We start from the raw sequence: 24,832 nt of genomic DNA on the forward strand, positions 1-24,832 counted from the left end.
ATACTACTACTACTACTTAACATTTCTAAAGCGCTACTAGGGTTACGCAGCGCTGTACAATTTAACATAGAGGGACGGTCCCTGCTCAAGGAGCTTACAATCTAAGAGACAAGTGAACGGACAGTCCGATAGGGGCGGTCAAATTGGGGCAGTCTGGATTTAGTGAACGGTAAGAGTTAGGTGCCGAATGCAGCATTGAAGAGGTGGGTTTTAAGCAAAGACTTGAAGATGGGCAGGGAGGGGGATTATGCCCCTCTCTGTGTCCCAGTCTCTCCCTGTATTTAACTTCTCCCCTCTCTCTTTCCTCTGCCCTACCACCCCAGGGCCAGTATCTCTCTCTCTCTCTTTCCTCTTCCCAGTCACTCCCCCTCCCCCACCATACAATCTGCCATTTCTTCCTCTGCTCTTCCAATCTGGTCTCTCTTCCCCCTCCCATAGGTCTTACATCTCTCTTTCATCATATCCCCCCTCCCTATGGTCTTCTATTCAGGTCTTCCAGCCCCATCTCCATCAGCAGTTACCAAAAACTGTGTCCCACCAGTGTCGGAACTGTGTGGAAACAGAAAGTTGCATCACAGTAGGCCGGGCACTGCAGAGAAGGTGCCAATGCTGGCAGGATGCAGCTTGTGGAAATCACTGCCAGGAATGGGGCCAGAAGATTGCGTGTGTGTGTGTGTTGGGGGGGCAGAGATGTGGTACCCATGGTGAGCAGGACAGAGAGAACAGATAGATATTTCAGACTCTGGGCCCCCTTTATGCAGGGGAGTAGGGCAGCTGACCCTTTTGACTATTGGTAAAAGTGGCCCTGGTGGCAAAGGCAGGCTAGATATAGTACAGCCACACCAGCAGCAGGGTACAGGTAGGCTATCCTGCTTATAATCGAAAGAGAAAAATGCCTATATTGCGACCCAAATCGGGGGATGGGCGTCTTTCTCCCGTGGGCACCCAAATTGGTATAATCGAAAGCCGATTTTGGGCGTTTCCAACTGCAATCCATCGCGGAAACGGGTAAAGTTGACGGGGGCGTGTTGGAGGCATGGTGAAGGCGGAACTGGGGCGTGGTTATCGGCCGAGGAGAGATGGGCGTCTTTAGCTGATAATCGAAAAAAAAGGCGTTTTGACCGCTATTTTGGGTCACTTTTTTTGGACCCTTTTTTTCATGAACAAGTCCCAAAAAAGTGCCCCAACTGCCCAGATGACCACTGGAGGGAATCGGGGATCACCTCCCCGGACTCCCCCAGTGGTCACTAACCCCCTCCCACCAAAAAAAACCCACTTAAAAAACTTTTTTTCCAGCCTTTATGCCAGCCTCAAATGCCGTACCCACCTCCATGACAGCAGAATGTGTTCTATCCTCTGACAGCCTTTCCCTGATTCTGATGTGGCTCTTGGGTGAGTGTGACACCTTTTCTGTTAAGGGCACTGCACAGTCACATCAGCAATGCATTGTGGTGGGTGTAGGGTATTGGGCACCGTGATTCCACTAGCTTGTGTTACATGCTCACAATGTTGGTAGTTGGTAGGCTCTACTCCCATGGTGCTTTTCCCTCTGCTTACTGGGTCACAGTGTGCCCTGTTTTGTTTCCGGTAGTCCATGAGGTAGTGGCCATTTTTGTAAGCCAGTTTTAGATCCCTTTCACGTGTTAGCCACGTTACAGAACTTAGTTCTTACCTTGAATGTGGCTGAAAGAGGGCATTGTACAGCATTCTGCCAGCTCTGACCTACTGCTCATCTCAGTACCAGGGAGACTCGTTGCCAGTGGGGCACAACCTCTGATCTGCAGTTAACTGTGAGTAAGCGTGCTTATTCCAATAAAGGACGTTTTCGGAGAGATTAGTCTTCAGGTGTCAAGTGGTGTGCCAATGTTATATAGCAGCAACAAGTCCTAGAGGCCTGCATGTATGCAGGTCCCTGGAGCACTTTTAGTGGGTACTGCAGTGCACTTCAGCCAGGTGGACCCAGGCCCATCCCCCCCTACCTGTAACACTTGTGCTGGCAAATGGGAGGTCTTCAAAACTCACTGTACCCACATGTAGATGCCCCTTCACCCCTAAGAGCTATGGTAGTGTTGTACATTTGTGGGTAGTGGGTTTTGGGGGAGGGGGGTTGGGGGCTCAGCAACCGTGGTAAGGGAGCTTTCTGAAGTCCACCGCACTGACCTCTAGGGTGCCCAGTTGGTGTCCTGGCATATCAGGGGGGGCCAGTGTACTACAAATCCTGGCCCCTCTCATGACCAAATGGCTCGGATTAGGACGTTTTTGAGCTGGGCGTTTTTAGTTTCCATTATCGCTAAAAAAAACAGACGCCCAGCTGAAAAACGTCCATTTTTTCGATAATACGGTCTGTCCCGCCTCTTCACATACCCGTTTTCGGACATAGACGCCCATGGAGATAGGCGTTCGCGTTCAATTATGCCCCTCCACGCTGAACACCCAGCTGATGGATGATTGCCTTACCTCTTACTTGTCTCTAGATTTACACCTGTCTTTTAGATTGTAAGCTCCTTGAGCAGGGACTGTCCTTCCATGTTAAATTGTACAGCGCTGCGTAACCCTAGTAGCGCTTTAGAAATGTTAAGTAGTAGTAAGTAGTAGTAGTAGTACCTCAGTCTATCTTAGCAGAAATAGAGGTAATGATGGTAGGATGGCAACTATACTAGAGAAAGAGAACAGTGCTTGCTATTACTTTTTGATCAAATGGTGGGAAGAACATAGTAAAGGCAAGGGGAGGGGGTATGGTATCCAATGCTTTTTATACTTACTGCATCTGCATCTGCATCTCCGTATTCAATTCATATATTCTTAAGGCCTTTACTATGTTTACTATAGTCTGTAATATTTCTCCTTACAAGAACTTTGTAATTCTATTTACTATGTAAGCCGCATTGAACCTGCTTTGTGTGCGAAAGCGCGGGATACAAATGTAATAAATAAATAAATAAATTTGCAGATGACACAAAACTATTCAAAGTTGATAAAATGCATGCAGACTGTGAAAAATTGCAGGAAAACCTTAGGAAACTGGAAGACTGAGCATCCAAATAGTAGATGAAATTTAATGTGGACAAACGCAAAATGATGCACATTGGGAACAATAATCCAAATCATAGTTACATGATGTTAGGTTCCACCTGAGACGTCAGCACCTAAGAAAAAGCTGTAGGTGTCATCGTGGACAATACACTGAAATTTTCTGCCCAGTGTGTGGTGGGCAAAAGCAAACAGAATGCTAGAAATTATTAGGAAATGGATAGAAAATAAGACAAGAAACAGGAGTGGTTCTCCAAAGAAGTGGCTGAGAAAATAAGAGCAAAAGAGGCTGCATTCAAGAAATACAGAAGAATACAACAAGAAGATCACAGAAAAGATTACCGGAAAAACTCAAAGAAGCGAAGAGGGAAATATGGCTAGCGAAAGCGCAGGTAGAAGAAAAAATGGCTAAAGATGAGAAATGCATCATATAGTCCATGAATTGTGTTGCTACTATACCTTTTATCACCGTGGTAAGTAGGGGGATGGAGGCCACGGGTCTGTAATTAGATACTATATCCTGCGTGGTCTTCCTAATTTTTGGTATTGGGGTTAGGATGATGCCTCCTTTCTCATTTGGGAATTGGCCCCTTTCAAACATGAAAGTGATATACCTGGTTAGGCTATGTATGAATGTGTCAGGGGCATTCTTCAGTAGAAAATTTGGGCAGGCATCTAGTAAACATTGGGATTTGGCGTATCTGTGCACAAGATGTTTCACCATGTCTGTAAAGGTTGATGTGAATGATGACTATATTCTGTCTACTGGAAGGGGTCTTCCGCTTTCCTTGTCGCGTCTAGGTATTCCTCTATGTCATTGGTTGGAGTAGGCAATCCTCTTCTAGTATTGGTGGCTTTGAGTTCGAAGTAGTTTGCCAATTCCTGGGCAGAGGGGAGTTTGTTGTCTGAGGTCATATCCTGTGTGTTCAGTAGTCTGTTGACAAGTCCAAAATGTTTCCTGTAGACCATATACAGTCCTCCGTATTCTTTGTAGTATTTAGTTTGGGCTTTTTTTTAATCTCAAACTTGTATTTTTGGATCATTTTGACTATTGCATTCTGTTTTCATTGGATTTGTTGCGGACCCACTTTCAGCTGTATGAGCTCCTGGATGTGTCGGCATTTCAGCTGCTCTGGTGCTATTTTGTCCAGTGTTGCAGTGCTCGTTTCTTCCCGTTGATTCAGGAAGGCGGTGGTCTCAAGATGGGCCAGCACAGATCTTTTGTTTATTATGTTCCAGAACTGATCTACGTTAATTTTACCTCTGGATTTGGAGGAGTCAGGTGGGGCATCACAAAATTTCTTTGTGTCCTGTTCTGGCCAATGCAGGGTAAATTGTAGCTTACTGTGATCTGACCATGGGATTGGCGACCACGAGATATCTCTGATTCCTATATCTTGATTGTTCTCGAGTCTGTATGCCAGCATGTCTAGCTTGTGCCCTTTGTTGTGAGTGGAGCTGTCTGTCGGGATTTGGAAGTTCAATCAAACAAGAGTAGAGACTGACCAAAGGACAAATCTAACACTGGAGATAGTGCTTGAAAGATGTTTTATTTGCTGCTTGGACAAAAGGACACAGTCTGTGTTTCGGTGTAACAAAACGCCTGCCTCAGGGGTCACAATAGTATTCAAAGGATATACTGAACAAACAAAGTTGCCCAAAGGCATCAGCTTGAGAGCACATACTGGACAAACCCGTATACCCCAAAAAGGTCCGCTCACTGTTTGAAGGATTTGGAAGTTCCATATGTCTAGGAAATCTAATAGGTTCTGAGTGTCTCTGTCATTCTTGCAGGCTAAATGGAGGTTTGTGACACCTAATAGAACTGTGTTGTTATTGTGGGTGCAGGTGTTTGAGACCATGAAAGCATCCTACGCATCTAACCATTTACCAGGTGGGCGGTAGAATATTGTAAAAGAGATGTTTCCCTGTAAAGTGTGGTCATTGATTTTACAAGTCAGGATTTCCAATACTGGGGTTATCAGTTCGGAGGTGAGTTTGAGGTTGAAGAAGGCTTTGTACAGAATGGGTATGCCGTCTTCTCTCTTTGTGTCTTGGGAGAGGTGTGTGATTTTATATCCTGGTGGGCAAATTTCACTGATCGCTGGGTCATTGTGGGATCTCAGCCACGGTTCCATGATACAGAGTAGGCCTAGTTGGTCTTCTTCTATCTAGTTTCTGATGATATTCGCCTTGTTGACTATGGACCTTGCGTTGACATAGCCAATGGGAATGGGCAGTTTGGAGCTAGGATGTTGTTTGACACATTTTATTCAGATTAACTGCCATTTGTCCCCATTGCCCCTAGTGTTTGATGCTCCTGTTTGATTGGGTTTAATTGTTATGTGTCATGTGTTCATGGAGAATCCTATCATGTTTGCTTTCAGCTGGTAGACTCTGGGAGTTAACAGGATAGGTATGTTGTACCCACCATTGACGACATTTATTTGATGGCAAATCAGCCAGGAAGCTAGTAGGTAATAGATTACCCGTTGCGTGTTTCCCATGTTGCTAAGTGGCGTGCGTGACCAGTGTAAGTCTAAGGTTGTGTTTCCAGTGAATGAGTTCAGTGGAGTACTGCTTTTTTTTTCTCGTTTGTGAGGGTGGCTGGAAGGTGTTGGGTTGTTGTTGTTGAAGATGAGTAGGTGGTTATACTTACAATTTTAATGTCTGGGTCATGAGTATGAGTGGCAACAGTGGGTTTGGATGGCAAAAAACATGTCCTTTGTTGGTAGACAAGTGGCAGGGTTTCTGTTTCTATAGGACTGGAGAGAAAGAAGATACATAAGTACATAAGCATTGCCATGCTGGGACAGACCAAGGGTCCATCGAGCCCAGCACCCTGTCACCGACAGCGGCCAAAAGAACAAGCAATTTGTCCCGCCCATCCTAGAAATACTGTATTATTCCCTCGTCCATTTAATAACATTCTATGGCTTTTTCCTCCAGGAAGCCATCCAACCCTTTTTTGAAGTCCGCTAAATTAACCACCTTAACCACCTTTTCCGGCAGCGAATTCCAGAGTTTAACTACTCGTTGAGTGAAGAAAAATTTCCTCCGATTCGTTTTAAATTTACCACACTGCAGCTTCATCGCATGCCCCCTTGTCCTAGTATTTTTGGAAAGCGTAAACAGGCGCTCCACATCGACCCGTTCCATTCCACTCATTATCTTATAGACCTCTATCATATCTCCCCTCAGCCGCCTTTTCTCCAGGCTGAAGAGCCCCAGCCTCTTCAGCCTATCCTGATAGGGAAGTCGTCCCATCCCCTGTATCATCTTTGTCATCCTTCTCTGCACCTTTTCTAATTCCACTATGTCTTTTTTGAGGTACAGCGAGCAGAATTGAACACAATACTCGAGGTGCAGTCGCACCATGGAGCGATACAACGGCAGAATAATATAGTTATTTTTGTTTTCAATCCCTTTCCTAATAATACCCAACATTCTATTTGCTTTCCTAGCCGCAGCAGCACATTGAGCAGAAGTTTTCAACATATCATCTACGACAACACCTAGATCCCTTTCTCGGTCCGTGACTCCCAACGCTGAACCTTGCATGATGTAGTTATAGTTTGGGCTCCTCTTTCCCACATGCATCACTTTGCACTTGTTCACATTAAACGTCATCTGCCATTTGGATGCCCAGTCTCCTAGTCTCGTATGGTCCTCTTGTAGTTTTTCACAATCTTCCTGCGATTTGACTACTTTGAATAATTTTGTGTCATCGGCAAATTTGATTACCTCACTAGTTACCCCCATTTCTAGGTCATTTATGAATATGTTAAAAAACAAAGGTTCCAGCACTTATCCCTGAGGGACCCCGCTAACTACCCTTCTCCATTGCGAATATTGACCTTTTAATCCTACTCTCTGTTTCCTATCTTTCAAACAGTTTTTAATCCACAGTAAGACACTACATCCGATCCCATGTCCCTCTAATTTCCTCTGTAGTCTTTCATGAGGGACCTTATCAAATGCCTTCTGAAAATCTAGATTCTAGATCCACAATATCAACTGGCTCACCTTTGTCCTCATGTTTGTTTACCCCTTCAAAGAAATGCAGCAGATTGGTGAGGCAAGACTTCCCTTCATTATATCCATGTTGACTTTGTTCCATTAGTCCATGCTTTTGAATGTGCTCTGTAATTTTGTTCATGATTATAGTCTCTACCATTTTGCCCGGCACCGACGTCAGACTCACCGGTCTATAATTTCCCGGGTCTCCTCTGGAACCTTTTTTAAAAATCGGCGTTACACTGGCCACCCTCCAATCTTCTGGTACCACGCTCGATTTTAAGGATAAATTACAAATCAATAACAGTAGCTCTGCCAGCTCATTTTTTTAGTTCTATCAGTAACCTAGGGTGAATACCATCCGATCCAGGAGATTTGCTACTCTTCAGTTTGCAGAAATGCTCCATTACATCTTCCAGATTTACAGATATTTCAATAAGTTTTTCCGTCTCTTCAGCTTCGAATACCCTGACCGGCACCGGTATCCCACACAAATCTTCCTCGGTGAAGACCGAAGCAAAGAACTCATTTAGTTTTTCTGCTATTACTTTGTCTTCCTGAATGAAAGTGAGGAAAGATAACTGGATGCTATGAAAGAGTTCCCATTGACTAGAATTCTTGTCTTTTTTTTTAGGTGGGAGCTAAGGGATGTACAGTCTAATTTGTGGCTCAGAGTTTTCCAATCCACTGATTACAACCATTATCCAAATGGTTCCACTGATTTCTAATCCTGATTGTGATATCTACATGGCTGCTCTAAATTGCAGTTAATAGAGGTTACCATGGCACCATCTTGCTGACTCTATTAGCCATCATTATAAGAAAGTAACAGAAGTTAGCACATCCTGTTCTCAGTGGTTTATGATTTAGGTGAAAGGGGAAGGTAGAGTACAAATGGGATCAATGCGATACAATAGAAAATAATGTACAGACATAATGAGTAGGATCCCTTTCCTGTCCAAGATACTTGAACGTACTGTTCACCGCCGTTGCCTTGACTTTCATCTCAAGCTATTCTTGATCCACTTCAATCTGGCTTTTGCCCCCTTCATTCAACTGAAACAGTGCTTACTAAAGTCTCCAATGATAGGTTCCTGGCTAGATCCAAAGGTCTCTATTCTATCCTCATCCTTCTCGATCTATCTGCTGCTTTTGACACTGTTGATCACAGCCTACTCCTTGATACGCTGTCCTCACTTGGATTTCAGGGCTCTGTTCTTTCCTGGTTTTCTTCTTATCTCTCCCAGCATACCTTTAGTGTATACTCTAGTGGATCCTCTTCTACTTCTATCCCACTGTCAGTTGGTGTACCTCAGGGATCTGTCCTGGGACCTCTTCTTTTTTCCATCTGTACTTCTTCCCTTGGTACTCTGATCTTATCCCCTGGTTTTCAGTATCATCTTTACGCTGATGACTCCCAGATCTACCTCTCCACACCAGAAATCTCAGCTGAAATCCAGGCCAAAGTATCAGCCTGCCTGTCTGACATTGCTGCCTGGATGTCTCAGCGCCATCTGAAACTAAACATGACCAAGACTGAGCTTCTCATCTTTCCCCCTAAACCAACCTCTCCTCTTCCCCCATTCTCTATTTCTGTGGATAACAGTCTCATCCTTCCTGTCTCATCAGCTCGTAACCTTGGGGTCATCTTCGACTCCTCCCTCTCCTTCTCTGCACATATTCAGCAGACTGCTAAAACCTGTCGTTTCTTTCTCTATAATGTCACCAAAATTCGCCCTTTCCTTTCTGAGCACACTACCAGAACCCTTATCCACACTCTTATCACCTCTCGCTTAGACTATTGCAACTTGCTTCTCACAGGTCTCACACTTAGCCATCTCTCTCCTCCTCAATCGGTTCAAAATTCTGCTGCACAACTAATATTCCGCCAGTGTCGTTATGCTCATATTAGCCCTCTCTTCAAGTCACTTCACTGGTTTCCTATCCGTTTCCGAATACAGTTCAAACTCCTCTTATTGACCTATAAGTGCATTCACTCTGCAGCTCCTCAGTACCTCTCCACTCTCATCTCTCCCTACATTCCTCCCCGGGAACTCCATTCACTGGGTAAATCTCTCTTATCTGTACCCTTCTCCTCCACCACTAACTCCAGACTCCGTTCTTTTTATCTTGCTGCACCATATGCCTGGAATAGACTTCCTGAGCCAGTACGTCAAGCTCCATCTCTGGCCGTCTTCAAATCTAAGCTAAAAGCCCACCTTTTTGATGCTGCTTTTAACTCCTAACCAGTGGCGTAGCCAGACCTGACTTTTTGGGTGGGCCCAGAGCTAATATGGATGGGTACTATGTATATAAGTATGAGTAGTGTTTCTTGGGATCCTACAAAATAAGGCCTTAGAATGCACTTGATGATGGATTTCTAAGTAGTCTGCCCAACAGCTGCCCTGCATCAACATAAACCACATACATACTTAATGGAAAAAAACAATATTTTTAATATAGTTACCAGTGGTGTAGCCAGACCTGACTTTTTGGGTGATCCCAGAGCTAATATGGATGGGCACTATGTATATAAGTATGAGTAGTGTTTCTTGGGATCCTACAAAATAAGGCCTTAGAATGCACTTGATGATGGATTTCTAAGTAGTCTGCCCAACAGCTGCCCTGCATCAACATAAACCACATACATACTTAATGGAAAAAAACAATATTTTTAATGTGGAGGGGAATAATCGAACGGCGCCGGCAAAATAGATCGCCGGCGCAACAGCTGGCCGAAACCATATTATCAAAAAGATGGCCGGCCATCTTTTTTTTTTCGATAATACGGTTTAGACCGGCCAAATGCCTTGGATGTTGCTGGGTTTGAGATGGCCGGTTTTGTTTTTCAGCGATAATGGAAAAAAATGTCGGCCATCTCCAACCCGGTGACATCCAAGGCATTTGGTCATGGGAGGAGCCAGCATTTGTAGTGCACTTACATGCCAGGACACCAACTGGGCACCCTAGGGGCAGTGTGGTGGACTTCAGAAACAGCTCCCACATGCATAGCTCCCTTACTGTGGGTGCTGAGCCCCCCCCCCCAAACCCCCTACCCACAAATGTGCACCCACTAAAAGTGCTCCAGGGACCTGCACACACTCAGGCCTCTAGGACTTGTTGCTGCTGTATAACCTTGGCACAGCAGTTGACACCTGAAGACTATTGTCTTTGAAAAATTGCTTTATTTGAATAAGCACGTTTACTCACAGTTAACTGCAGATCAGAGGTTGTGCACCAGTGGCAAAGAGTCTCCCTGATACTGAGATTAGCAGTAGGTCCGAGCTGGCAGAATGCTGTACAATGCCCTCTTTCAGCAAAATTCAAGGTAAGAACGTTTTCTAACGTGGGTAACACATGAAAGGGATCTAAAACTGGCTTACAAAAATGGCCACTACCTCATGGACTACCGGAAACAAAACAGGGCACACTCTGACCCAGTTAGCAGGGGGGAAAAGCACCATGGGAGTATAGCCCAGTAACCTACACCCACCATAATGCATTGCTGATGTGACTCTGCAGGGCACCTAACAGAAAAGGTGTCACACTCACCCGAGAACCACATCGCAACCACGGAAAGGCTGTCAGACGATACAACACATTCTGCTGTCATGGAGGTGGGTACGGGATTTGAGGCTGGCATATAGGCTGGCAAAAAAGGTTTTCATTTTAACTTTTGTAGTATGGGAGGGGGTTGGTGACCACTGGGGGAGTAAGGGGAGGTCATCCCCCATTCCGTCTAGTGGTCATCTGGTCAGTTGGGGCACCTTTTTGAGACTTAGTCGTGAAAATAAAAGGACCAAGTAAACCCGGCCAAATACCGCTTAACGCCGCTTTTTTTTTCCATGATCGCCGAAAGCCGGCCATCTGGTAGCCACGTCCATGTCCACCCATGCCCCGCCTTCGCTTCGCCGGTGACACGCCCCTTTAACTTTCGCCGGCGAGGCGACGGGAAAGCGGCGATGCTGTTAAAAAGCCAGCTTTCGATTATACGCTTTTAGCCGCTTTTGCGAAATCGCTGGCGATCTCCCGATTTGTGTCGGAAGATCGCTGGCGAAAAGTTTTGATTATAAGCTGGATAGTTACATTATGCCATATCACACTTGACCAGACATAAGTCTATTACATAAGTCTACTATAATGGCAAATTCTACTATAATGTAAACATTTCTGTAGCCTAGTGTCAGCCCTGTCCTACCCCCCTACCCTACCCATGGCATTAAATATAAGACTTTTTTTTTTTTAATGTCCTGGGCACTGTAATGCCCACCTCCACCCAGAAAACCACCTACACTTTTTTTTTTTAATTTTAACTTGGGCACTGCAGAGATCATCCCCACCCAAAAACCCACCAACATGAGAAATACACAACCTTTTAAAAATGTTAACCTGGGCAATATTAAAATTTATTGTTGGTGGGTTTCTGGGTGGGGGTGGGCTGTTCACTGCCTAGGGCAAAAAATGTATATTTAATAATTAAATATACCTTTTTGTGCTCTAGGCTGTGAACAGCCCGGCCCCATCTTTACTCAAAAGCCCACCAGCAGCCAGAATTTTGATTACAAGAGCCCACCCAGAAGCCCCCCACCAGCCAGCATTTTGATTACAAGAGTAATCAAAATTGCTGGCTGGTGGGCTTCTGGGTGGGGGTGGGTTCTTCAGTGCCTAGAGTTAAAAAAATAAATATACCTTTTTTGCCCAATGAGAAGTTTACTCCTACCCCGAAGCCCCCACCAGCCAGCATTTTGGTGACATTTTATGTTTTAAAAAAACATTAAAAATATATTTATTTTACCTGGGCAGCTGCTTGCTCTTGTTGGCAGGTAGTACAACAGAGCATTGTGCTGGTTCCTGCCTGTGTGTTGTGCGAGGCCACAGGAAGGCGCTGCTGTGTGTGTGTGTGTGGGGGGGGGAGGGGTCGAATTGATCAACAATGAACAAAGGCTGCTGCTGATCGCATCCAGCGAGGGCACCGGTCCCAGTCCAGCACCCATGACCTGGCACAGTGTGGAGATGAGGAGCCACGCCACAACAGAGCCAGAAGCCTTCCTATGCGGCACTGCGTGCAGCCCCATCGTATGCACTGCGGGGGGTGGGGGTGGGGGAAGGAACTTAAGGCCATAGCGGTGTGGGCTTGCTGCAGCCTGCAGGCAGTGCTTGCGCCTTGTGTCATGGGAGGCTTCCACAATTCAGCGCATCTGAACCCGACCCGTGGTGCACTGCACTGAAACCCCCCCCAAAAAACATTTAGGCAGAGAGGAGGAGGACGAGGACAGGGAGAACTGCCGGCTGCCGTGGCACAAAGGCTGTGCACTTTGTTGCCTAAACTGAGTGGGCCTGAGTCAAGATTGGGTCTCTTGTGGGGCCGCGGGGGAGTGCTAAGGGCTGGGGGGATCAACAAATGTTGATCTTGATCCACCAAGGGCACTGTAGAGGAGCTGCAACACTAGCAGCAGCCGGCAGGCTTTCCCATGCGCTGCTGCAGCACCTTTGTGTGCAGAGTGAAATCGGATGGTCAGACTTTGAGAGAGGGCAGTAGTGGTATGGGTCGGGCATGTTCATGGTGCCATGCTAGAATAGCCGACGCACGTCGATGGACTTCCGGAGGAGGAGGAGGACCAAAGGAGAGCTTCCGGCTGCAGTGCAGGCTGCCTAATAGCATATCGTTGATCCGCGGCAGAAAGGTTGTATACTCCCACTCATAACCTGCACCTATGAAGATAAATTGGGTTGGCCTGGGCCCACCCAGGCCCACCCGTAGCTACGCCCCTGCTCCTAACCCTTATTTTATCACCCTCACTTTAATATTCCCTTCTCTTGTTTGTCCTGTTTGTCTGTCTTAATTAGATTGTAAGCTCTGTCAAGCAGGGACTGTCTCTTCATGTTCAAGTGTACAGCGCTGCGTACGTCTAGCAGCGCTATAGAAATGATAAGTAGTAGTAGTAGTAGGGCAGGCTGTAAATTACTGGTGAGCGCAAAATAGTTTTTAGAAGTAGATTTTGAGGAGAGCTGGTGCTTGGTAATGAAGTTCTTATCATTTAGATATTTAACCTATCATTAATGTCACTATTCACAGTTAGACCCTTAAACTGAAAGGAAAGAAAACACAATATATTGAAAACATTGAAATATTTCAACCTTAATTTCTGCAACCTTATCACAGACAGACATGACTGTGAGCAGAAATATTGAGATTACACGACTCACCAATGCAAAGTTTCAGCAAGGTCCTCTGATAAGGAATCCTATTGTTTTCTTCGCAGCTGCTACATAAGCTACAGAGGGAGTATGGTGATTAAATGTGAAATAAACTCATACTTTACCATCCAAGAAATTTGCCTGTTTCACAGTCCTCATATCTTTACACTATTTCGTTTAAGAAGGAGTCATAAATACCACAGATTTTCAAGGTTTACAGTGACGTCAATAAGAAAAACTTTATATTCGGAATCATATCTAACCTTGGCTTTGGGGGTATGGTGCAAAAAGATACTGCAAATCTTTAATAACACAATTATATACTTTTAGACCATCAGTTCTAGGGTGACATATGACTTAGTTTTTATTTGATATACAAAATGCCAAAGACGGCTAAATTTGAAACTTGATATGAGAATAATAAGGAATAAATTAGCTCTCACTTCAGGATGGATGTAGTATATGATTTAGAAGATCACTCTAGATTTTAATTGCCTGTAATTAGTTGTGTTGTAACTTGTACACAGAAACATAAAAAATGGAGAAAATGGTAGCAGATAAAGACTATCCAGCTTATAATCGAACGAGACAAACGCCCAAGTTCCGACCTAAATCGGGAGATGGACGTTAATCTCACAAAAACGAGTAAATCCATATAATCGAAAGCAATGTTTCAGTGCGTCCATGTCGCTCATACGTGGACGTAAAAACGTCCAAATAAGAGGCGTGTCGGGGGCGTGTTAGGGGCGGTGATACGACGTGGACGGGTACAACGTATAACGAATAGCGAAATGGCTCTGGTTGAGCGGGAAGATGGGCGTAATATGATGGACCCGAAATAAAAGCGACCAGAGGAAGGGGGAAAGCGTCTTTAGACCCATTAGCGATTGTGTGTAGTTGGAGAGTGGCGATATAGTTGGTGGAAGAGCTGAAGTGGTGGTTGCAGAGAGAAAGCCGAGCGTGTTCAGTACCTGTGACGGTCGTCTGTGTGCCCTGCCTCTTTTTGTGTCTTACCCTTTGACCGTTCCTTACTCCTACTCCTTTGCTCCATCGCCCCCTTCCCCTCCCCCTATCCCTCCCCATTCACTCTTCCCACGTGTATACTCTATTCCCTGACCTCCGTTTGTCTCTGTGTTCCTGTACTGTTTGGCGAGTGAGTGGCCAGAGGGCGTGGTGGCTGGAAGTGAAAGATCTGTGTGTGTTGCTGTTTGACTACTAGTCCTAATACTTGCACTGGTGGTGGGGATATGGATGCACTTAATGCACTTGTGGCATGCATGCTACACGAAGAGGCCACCCACCGCAGGAGGTATTCACGGCCCCGAGTGTTTAGGCCCTGCACCACCTTCCTACAACTCACTGACCAGCAGTGTCTAACAAGGTTCAGGTTTGATAGGGCCACCATTCGTCAGCTGTGTGAGCAGCTGACACCCCTCCTTCAGCCCCAGACACGTAGGAATAACCCCATCCCTGCCCACCTCAAAATCACTTCCGCTCTCTCTGTCCTGGCCACTGGCAGTTTTCAATCCGTATTAGCTGCTAACACAGGCCTCACCCAGGCTTCTATTTCACACTGTCTCACCCAGTTCCTGGATGCCTTCATAACTCACACCTCACACTACATCACTTTCCCCACCACCCCCCAGGCCCTGCACAACAACATGGCCGCCTTCTATGCTCTTGCTAGATTCCCCTCGGTCATCGGTGTGATAGACTGCACACACGTAGCCCTCAGACCCCCCCGGGCACACGAAGCCACCTACAGAAATAGGAAGGCATTTCATTCTATGAACATGCAAGTTGTATGTGATGCCCAGGGGGAGATATTAGACGTGTGTGCCAGGTACCCCGGCTCCAGCCACGATGCCTACATCCTACAGCACTCGGGCATCTTCCGCAGGTTCGAGCGAGGGGAGTTCATTGGTGGATGGCTGCTAGGTAAGTGCAACATGCATGTACCACCCATACTAGACCTCCTCCACTGGGCAACCCTCCGCCCTGGCTTCCTCCACCACAACCCACTATCCAAATCCCCCCGCCCCCCCTGTACCTGCTCCAAGCGATTCACACTCATCTATCTCATTCTGCTTTTCTGCAAAGGTGACTGAGGCTACCCGCAGAGGACATGGCTCATGACCCCCCTGATCCACCCACAACCAGGGCCAGAAGAAACCTACAACAGGAGACATCGCAGCACCCGGGGGATCATTGAGCGCACCTTTGGTTTATTGAAAAACCGCTTCCGCTGTCTGGACCGGTCTGGAGGAGAGCTGCTCTACAGTCCAGAAAAGGTGGCCAAGATCTTTGTGGCGTGCTGCATGTTACACAATTTGGCCCAGCGCAGAGGACAGCCTCTCCCAGAGGAGCCACAGCCACCACCAGAAGAGGCCCCAGATGAGCTGGAAGAGGAGCCCCCTCCACCCCCAGCCCACAGAGCAGAGCTCAATGCCTACCAGCTTGGCGTAAGAGCAAGACAAAGACTCATTGAAACAAGTTTTAGGTGAAAGTAAGTGAACATTTATTTTTTACATTCAGTGCATGTGTGTGTTCAACCCCACCACCACCACCACCACCACCACCCCCCTCCCACACCCACCTCCCTCCCACCAACCCTCACCCTACAGCATGTCCGATCATTTTCCCCTTCCCTTCCCCCGTCCCCTCCTACCCCTCCCACGCCCTTCCTTTGCAGCTGGTGCTGCACGGGAAGTCTCTTCACCCTCTTCTGAGCTGCTGCTCCCAGTGTCCTCCTCCCTATCCCCACGGCAGCCTGCGGCTTCGGCTGCACCGTGGAAATCGGGCCACCTTCTTGGTTCTAGTGGTCTGGCCACAGGACCCAGAATGGGAGCAGATTTGGTGGGTGCTGCAGGAGTGGGTGCGGAGGCTGAGGATCGCAATGCCCACCTCTTAGCTGGTGGTTGCTGGTGGTCAGTGGAGGAGGATGTTGATGGCAGGGGCTGCTCCAGCAGCATGGGGGCTGGAGTAGGCGCGGTGCCCTGAGGGCGCAGGTGTTGGATGCTCTGCTCCAGCCGTCTCAGTTGCTGGAGCACCTCTTGGTGGCCTTCACGTTGCGCCTGGAGGAGTTCCTGGTGTGCTCGCTGCTGTGCCTCCAGTGCTTGGCGCTGCAGCTCCAGTTTCTGCTGCCGGTACTCCTCCAAGCGCACGTTGTGGCGGAGTAGTTCCGTGGCCAGCCGCAGGAGTTGCCTCCTTTGGCCGGATGGCCTCTGGCAGGGAGCTGGGCCCTCCTCCTCCTCAACAAAGTCCTTCGGTGCTGGAGGTGCGGCCTCTGCTGGTGCAGGTGGTGGTGGTGGTGGTGGTGGCAGAGGCTGGACAGCTGGTGCAGGTGGTGGTGGTGGTGGCAGAGGCTGGACAGCTGGTGGTGGTAGAGGCTGGACAGCTGGTGCAGGTGGTGGTGAACGCAGAGGATGCACAGCTGGTGCAGGTGGTGGAGGCTGGACTGCTGGTGCTGCAGGCTGTGGAGGTTGAGGCTGGACTGCTGGTGTAGGGCGTTGGCCTTGCAGGCCACTAGGGCCAGCCTCCTCTGAGTCATCACCTGTATAGCACAAGAGTGAGGAATAGTGTTGGTGCAAATAACCCACTTTTGTCTTTCAGCATTCATATACATTGGTATGTCCCCCAACCTGATGACCCAGCAAAGAGATGGTGAGGAGGAATGGAATTGACACGGGTACGAAAGAGAGAGCCCCGCAGGCAGCTGGGTAGAGGTGGTGGATGAGCAGCCAAGAGAAGGACACCACTCACAACGTTGTGCTCAAGCTGTTAGTTGTATAATTGTTAAATTGAACAACATTGCAGCATGTGTTGTGTTACTACTGACTTGCTAAACTGCATAGAACTGCTTTATGACCCCCATTACAGGCTCCTTCAGTTGAATGCATGTGGCCCACACTCAGTAGAGCACAGAGGTCACAGGAGGAACTAGGCACAGTTTGGTAATGGGAAAATAGGAGGGAGTAGTAGGGAAGGACGGCCCCCAAAGTTCTGCCACAGTAGTAACCTACACACACCCATAGGAGCCAACTGGAAAGTAGTATTGGGGGTGCTAAGCCCAGTGACCAACACTCCTCCCTGCACAGCTACATGATCTTTCCTCAATATTGGGGGTGCTCACACACACACACACAGCACCCACCCTGTCTGCTTGCTCCTATAACACACATGACCACTACCACTACTCAAATAGAGCTTACAATTAATTCAATAAATATGGGCACACAGGACAAGTAAGAGGAAACCCTATGACAACGGTAGGGATAGGGAGTAAGGGTAGAGAGCTAGTGAGTAGGGGTTACCAGGTCACAACAGCATCATAAAGGTGGCCTGTTAATATACATAAAGACAGCCAGAGATACTCCCCCCCCCACCTACCTCCCTCCTCCTGCCCCCCACTCCTCACCTCCCTCCCCCTGACCCCAACTTCTATAACACAAGTGTACTGCAGCACAACAGATACCCCAACTGCATAATGAAACACCTACCTGAGTCCTCAGCCTGGCCCGAGGTGTCCAGGGAGCCAATCCCGTGGATGCCCTCCTGGGGTAGGAGGGAGTACACCATCAGCTCCATGGGCGTAAGGTTGGCAGTGTCATTGCCTGGGGGATTGGCCCCCGCCTTCCTCCGAACATCCCTCCTCAGCTTCCGCCACTTCCTCTTGCAGTCCTCCACGTCTCTCCCAGCATGGAAGACAGCATTCAGGCTGTCCCGTACTGCCTCCCATTTGCGCTGCTTTAATGTTGCTGCCAGCCTCTGCCCTGTGGGAGCAAACAGACTCCGGTGGCGCTGTACTATTTCTTGCACCAGGAGCTCCACCTCTGCTTCGACAAAATTACCCTTCCGGGTCGGCGGCATGCGTGGTGGCATTGTACCAATGGGGTTTTCGAAAATACGGAGTGGGCGTTTATATAGGCGCCAAGAACGCCCATTGAGACGGGGGAATAGGCGTTTCTGATATGGGCGTTTCTTTTTCAATTATACACATAATTCCTAAGCGTGCCCAGCTCAGATAGCGATTAGGAACACATGGTTTCGATTATGAGTAGATAAGTATGGGCGTCTCCACCTGCCTTCCCTTTCTTCATTGCCATTTTATCTGCCATTTCCTGCACTTAGACCTTGCCCGTTGTTCGTAATAATCATTTACAAGGTTTTACCCTCACTTATATGAAGGTATGTGTTTAGCAATGTATGCTTGGGTACACCTGTGTATTTAGGGGGGGGGGAATTATTGTTGGCCCTCAGCCACCACGCCTTCCATTTCCTGTCTTCCACATCCCCTGATGCTCCCTTCCTTTCTCCCATTCTCTCTGCCTGGTTGTAGCAGGCAGTGTGTGGGGGCCAAGAATTTAGTACAGTCGGCCCAAATCAAGCACCCCTCGGTAAGGGTCATTTCAATCAGGGAGATGTGCAGCTAATGTTCCAGAAGATAAAAGGCGCACTACACAGTCTTGAAACAGACGTTCATGGTAAGCTCTCATTTGTCTGCCACCTCTTCTCTTTGTGCTCATAGTCAAGGAGTGTGCATTCACTGTATGTATGTAGTCTGGAGTCAGATGTTAGGTAGCTCTCTTTTCACCAGGTTCCTGTGCACTGTACTGTGGGGTTGGCAGGTCCTCAGTGGTGTGGGCCAGCTGTTGGAGGTGCTGTATTGGTTCCCGGTAGCTTCCATCTTCCTTGTTTATGTGGTGTACCCCAGTCCCCATTTATGAAGTGGCCACCCATTCTCAAGGTCCATAGGCGGGGGAGGGGAGAATGATTAATGCAATGGATGTGTATAGCACATTATGGAACACCTTCCTAAATTGCTCCATAGGTAGTAGGGTAGGGAACATGCACATTACATTGTTTTTAATCGGTAGCCTGGACAAAATGATCGAGGTGGCTACAGGTAGTGCCACTGAGGCCTATGACGTGGTGGTGAGGGAGAGGGGTGTGTGTACAGGTACCAACCCAAAGTAACTGGTGGTGGCTAAAGCATGGTGGCTGCTGTGGCCTAGTGGTTAGAGCACCAGCCTTGTAATCATAAGGTTGCTGGTTCAAATCCCACCTAAGGCAAGTCACTTCAGGGATAAAGTTTGACACAAACCCAGAATACTTGAATGTAACACACCTTGATCAACTACTGGAGAAAGTGTGATCACACCTGCAAATAATGAGCACCATTTTTATTTGTGCCCTTCCCTAACACAAGTATTACATTGCAACTGTGATGAAGTACCCATCCATCTATTGGGTTTCCCATTGTTTCCCTTTTGCTCCTCAGCATTATATACCATAGCTGATGTATTCAATGTGAAAATATGAGCCAGCTGTTTGTAGGTCCTTCTTGGGCCCCCCCCCCCCCCCACCAATGTGGCTTGTGGGTAAGGATATGTGTCCATCAGACAGCAAACACTGTGTATGTGGTACCTGGAGTTATGTGGAAGTGTGTACCTGGCAGATCACACGTGGTACACTATTAATCTCTTATTGATGGCACTCTGTATTGTGGGTCAGTATGGTGGAGGGGAGGGAGGGAGAGAGAGATGCTGGCTGGCCATTTTTATTAATGAACACAAATATCCATCCAGCCTCCCTGGCCCAACCCCCCTGCACATATGGCCATGCAGGTTGGAATGAACAGGTGGCGTTCTGTATGGCCAACATTCTCAGACATACATCACCTTCTCATTCACACAGCACATTTAATGCTATGCATATTGCTGCCTCCTTCCTCTCAACTCAACAGCACCATTTGGTGATATGTAATGCACAAGGGAGACAAACACACACACACACCCTGATAGTTATATTGTAACAGAAACATTTATTTCCCCCCCACCCCCACCCCTACAAAATAAGCCCCAACAATGCCCTCCTCCCCCCCACAACTCCCCACACAACCCCAACAATTCTCTCCCCCACCCCCCACAGAACCCCCAACATTTCCCTCCCCCCACACACACAACCCCAACAATTCCCTCCCCCACCCCCCACAGAACCCCCAACATTTCCCTCCCCCCACACACACAACCCCAACAATTCCCTCCCCCACCCCCCACAGAACCCCCAACATTTCCCTCCCCCCACACACACAACCCCAACAATTCCCTCCCCCACCCACTCACCACACCCCCAACAGGCCCCCCCTATTTAAATTAAGGGCGGCCACGCCCTCTGAGCAAGGCCCTCTGTAGCAGGGCAATGAGCAGCCCCAGCAGTACCCTTAGTGGGCCCTGGAGCTGCTCATTGCCCTGCCGTAGGGCTCTCACCTCCTGCAGCAGCTGGTGCTGGCCAACTATAAGCTGCTGCTGGCCATCTACCAGCTGCTGCAGGAGGCGCACCACAGTAGCAGGGCCAAAGGCTGGAGGTGGGCCAGGGGACACTGAAGATGGCCCAGGAGATGGAGGTGGGCCAGGGGACACTGAAGCTGGCCCAGGGGATGGAGGTGGGCCAGGGGACACTGAAGCTGGCCCAGGGGATGGAGGTGGGCCAGGCGATGGCGCTGCCTGAGGGGAGGGAGAGGCCTCATACGGAGCTGCAGGTGGGGAGGGGTCCTCATGAATGTCCTCATCCTCATCTATGATGAGGACTCCCTCCTCCGAGTCCTCCTCCTCCTCCTGGTGGGCCGCCTCCTGGCCTGGCTGCTGCTCCTCCTCCTCCTCCTCATCCAGGTGCCCCTCCTCCTGCTCCTCCTCCTCCTGCTCCTCCTGCTCCTCCTCCTCCTCCTCCTGGAGGTGGTGGCCCTCCTCATCCTCCCGCTCAGCTTCCTGCTGGTGGAGCCCTGTGTATGTAAAAGGAGTGTGATTGAGATCAGTGCATACACCATGGCTTGCATAGTGCAGTAGCTGGGTGGCGTGAGGCAGGGGATGGGGCAGGGTGTGGTAAGGCGTTGCCTATGCCCATGGGGAATGAGCTGCATCAGATGACATGAAACAGAACCCTGGACCCTCCTCTGACACACACCACGCAGGACATGTTGCCATACCAAATTCATTGCTGACCAGCATGTTTGCATTGTGAGATGCAACGAGGGGTTGATGGGCAGTTGTTGTAGGAGTTATTGGGGGGGGGGGGGGGAGGCAGTGGGAAGGGTGTTGAGCACAATTCTTTTATGTGATTTAGGCCATAACATGCAGTAAAAGTAGGGCCTCAGGCAGCTGTACCAGGACACAGTAATCAGCCACCACAATAAGGGGAATAGTAAAGTGTGGCATATCATCTCATTCATCTCGGGGGGATGGTCGGACGTTGCAGGCACGCTCATGGGAGAACCCCTGCAACCTGCATCCTTGATCTGGGACAGATATGGTATTACTTACTAGGTGGCTATTAGGCACATGGGAAGTGATATTGTACAACACATTTGCTTTATTCATGAAATGTATGTAGTAATCTGTACAGGTGTCCTGTTTTTGAATACTTACGGCGAGCCCTGAGGTGCCTTCGCACCGCCCGGATGAGGTCGGGCCTCTCCCGCCTCACCCGGCGGAACCGCCTCCTCAGGGACTCCAGGTCCCGGTGGACTCCAAAGCGTCTGTAAGATATAAGTTTGTAGAGCAGGGGTCAGGGGTGTTGGTCCTTTTTGTCCTCTGCACACATTCATTTGCTATTCACATCCCAGAGAGAGAGGGTCTACAGTGTTGGGGGGGGGGGGGCACCTCCATTGGTAGTGAATCATAGGAGCCACCTTTTTACCTTTTTGGGGGGTGGAACCCCCAGTGGAGATGACCCCTCCCTCCATACATATTTGATATTGGGGGTGGGGTGGTGAAGCACCCACAGCAGCCACCGAGTTGGTTCCTATGCAGATGATGCCAGAGAGGTGGGCATGAGGCCAGACAGTACCGTTTGTATACATTATAATGTATGCTTGTTAAACTACTTTATATGTGTTATCATGACCATGTTATAAAGTATGGTATAGGTTTCATTGGTCTCATGCTTCCACTATTCGGAGGCGTTGTAACCCACTGGCTGCAAAGAGGGGTTGGAAAATGTGGCCTTCACATAACTAACGAAATTGTCACATAACACTAATAGCATAGTCACATACCTAACCTAACGAAATACATTCTTGTAGGGATGTGGGAATGGTGGTCGTTTCAATAACATACAAATTATTAGTGATTGTGCATGTTCCTATATTACTCATGATCCTTGCATGGACACTCCAGTTACTGCTGGTAACATTGATGACGGAGCTGTTATATGTGTAGGTACAGGAGGGGAGGGGGGTTGGGCCATAACCTTACCTTTCTAGTCTTTCCCGGATGCGGGACCAGGCTCGCATGGCCTGCAGCCTGGGGGGCAGGTGGTGGTGCTGGATAAACAGCCTGTGCCGGTGCCTTAGGCAGAGCCGGACAAGCAGCAGGCTCTCCTCTTCTCCAAAATTTGGCTCTCTGCGTTGTGCCATTTTTCCACGTGTTGGAAAAGAAGTGCCTTATATAGACGACCTTGCGTGAGGGACGTCGTTTCATGCACAGCTCCATATATGGATGACCATTCCATATATGGCCCCTATCAGCACGTGGACGCCCTCGTAAGCATAGACGTCTTTGACGTGCACATGCCTGCAGGAGTGTGAAACGTGCCTTATATAGATGAGTATGACGCACCCCACCCGACCCTTTTCACATATACACAATATGCATTTACTGCATGTTCAGTAGGTGTACAGTGCATGCAGATCCGGACATTCAGATGGGCACATATGATGAAAGTATGGGTGGAGCAGCATGATATGTCTGTAGTTGACACATATATGCGTTCCTCATATATTTCCGTACCTGGATGGCCTGAACAACATGTACTGTACTTGCGATACACCTATGTACATTATTTTACACACCACGTGATTTGGTCGTTTGCACCTGCAATAATCGACCATCTTAGGGCGCCCAATTTAGTCACGCTTATGCGCTCGTCATTTGATTGTTTTCTTACAGGGATAATCGATTATCGAAAAACGCCCACACTATTTTTCCATTATACAGGTCTATTTTTGGACGTTTTCATAAGAACGTCCTAATTCGTACTTGGACGATCTTTCCATTATGCCCCTCTATATGGCCTATCCATTCTGCTCATGCATACCAACTACTAATCTCAATACTGTGTTGACAGCTCTCCTAGAAAGAAGCTTGACCAAGTACCATTGTACAATTTAGGACTTTTTTTTAACAGCTCAATAACTTGTCCTGAGCATTGAGAAGAATGGACTCTTGACACCCTTTGTCAATAGTAACAACTCCTGGCTAACAGTGCAGAAAAATAGAACATGGCTTGTGCCTGCATATTACAGCAGGAAGGTGCTGCACAGAAACATAGAAAGCTAGAAAATGACAGCAGGTAAAGACTATATGGCCAATGAAATTTGCCCACCCATACCATCTACTAATTTCAAATACCCCCTTCCTCTCCCTTAGAGATCTTCTGTGCTTATCCCATGCTTTCATGAATTCAGATACAGTCCTTGTCTCCACCACGTGCTCTGGGAGGTCATTCCCTATATATACACGCATATACACAGTAAATGACGGCAGAAAAAGACCCATATAGTCCATCCAGTCTGCCCAACAAGGTGGCCAGCGCAAAGCCCGCCACTCCGTGTGGGCCCCAGTCACCCATGCTTAAATGTTGATTGTCAACCATATAGGCAACCAAACATGATGAGAATGACATGTGGTTATAACCAAGACTCCAAGTATTACTGACAGTATTTAACTTATCAGACAAGATGTTTTCCCCTCTTCCCTGAGCTGCATTGCACCTTCACTAGCAGCATGCGTCACATGCTACAACAATGGAGTTGCCAAAGCTTCACCTGTTTTTTGCCATTTATGGATCACAGACCGCAGAAGTTTGTCCGGCATTGGCCTCAGTTCCCCCATGCCGGATTTGGCTAATTTTCTTTTGTTTTTTTGTCATTTGTGGGACACAGACCTTAGAAGTCTGTCCAGCATCTGCTTCAGTTCCCTCTACTCTTGCTCCAGATAACACCTTAACAGCCATGTTGTATTTCTATCCTCTTTCTATTTAGGCATCCCCTGAGTCTATCCCATACATTTTTGAATTCACTCAACATTTTTGACTCTACCACCTCTCCTGGAAGGGCATTCCAGAAATCTACTACTTTCTTTGTGAAAAAGTATTTCCTGATGTTACTCCTAAGCAATGCATTTTTTCTTGCAAAAAAGGTGCCGGTACTCAAATGCCTGGCCACTCTTCAGGGGTGGGGTGATCACTGAGGGACTCTCCCCACAATAGCCAGGCTCCATGCAACCAGTCACAGAATCTATGACAAGGCAGAATTGGTGTGTAGAGCCTGGACTCTTTCATTAAAACTTGGGGACCATGGGTCAATTTTAGCAGACAATGGAAAAGGTGCCGGTACTCAGTACCTCCAAGTACCCCCTCAAAAAAAGCCCTGCTCCTAAGTCTACTTCTTTGCAATCTCCATTCATGTCCTCTAGTTCCTCCGCCCATATGCCTCTGGAAGAGGTTTGTTTGAAAATTAATGTCTCTCAAGTACTTAAATGTCTGTATCGTATCATTTCTCTCTCTCTCTTTTCTATAGTGTATACATATT

This window comes from Microcaecilia unicolor, chromosome 4, assembly GCF_901765095.1.
Source record: "Microcaecilia unicolor chromosome 4, aMicUni1.1, whole genome shotgun sequence".
NCBI classification, from domain to species: domain Eukaryota; kingdom Metazoa; phylum Chordata; class Amphibia; order Gymnophiona; family Siphonopidae; genus Microcaecilia; species Microcaecilia unicolor.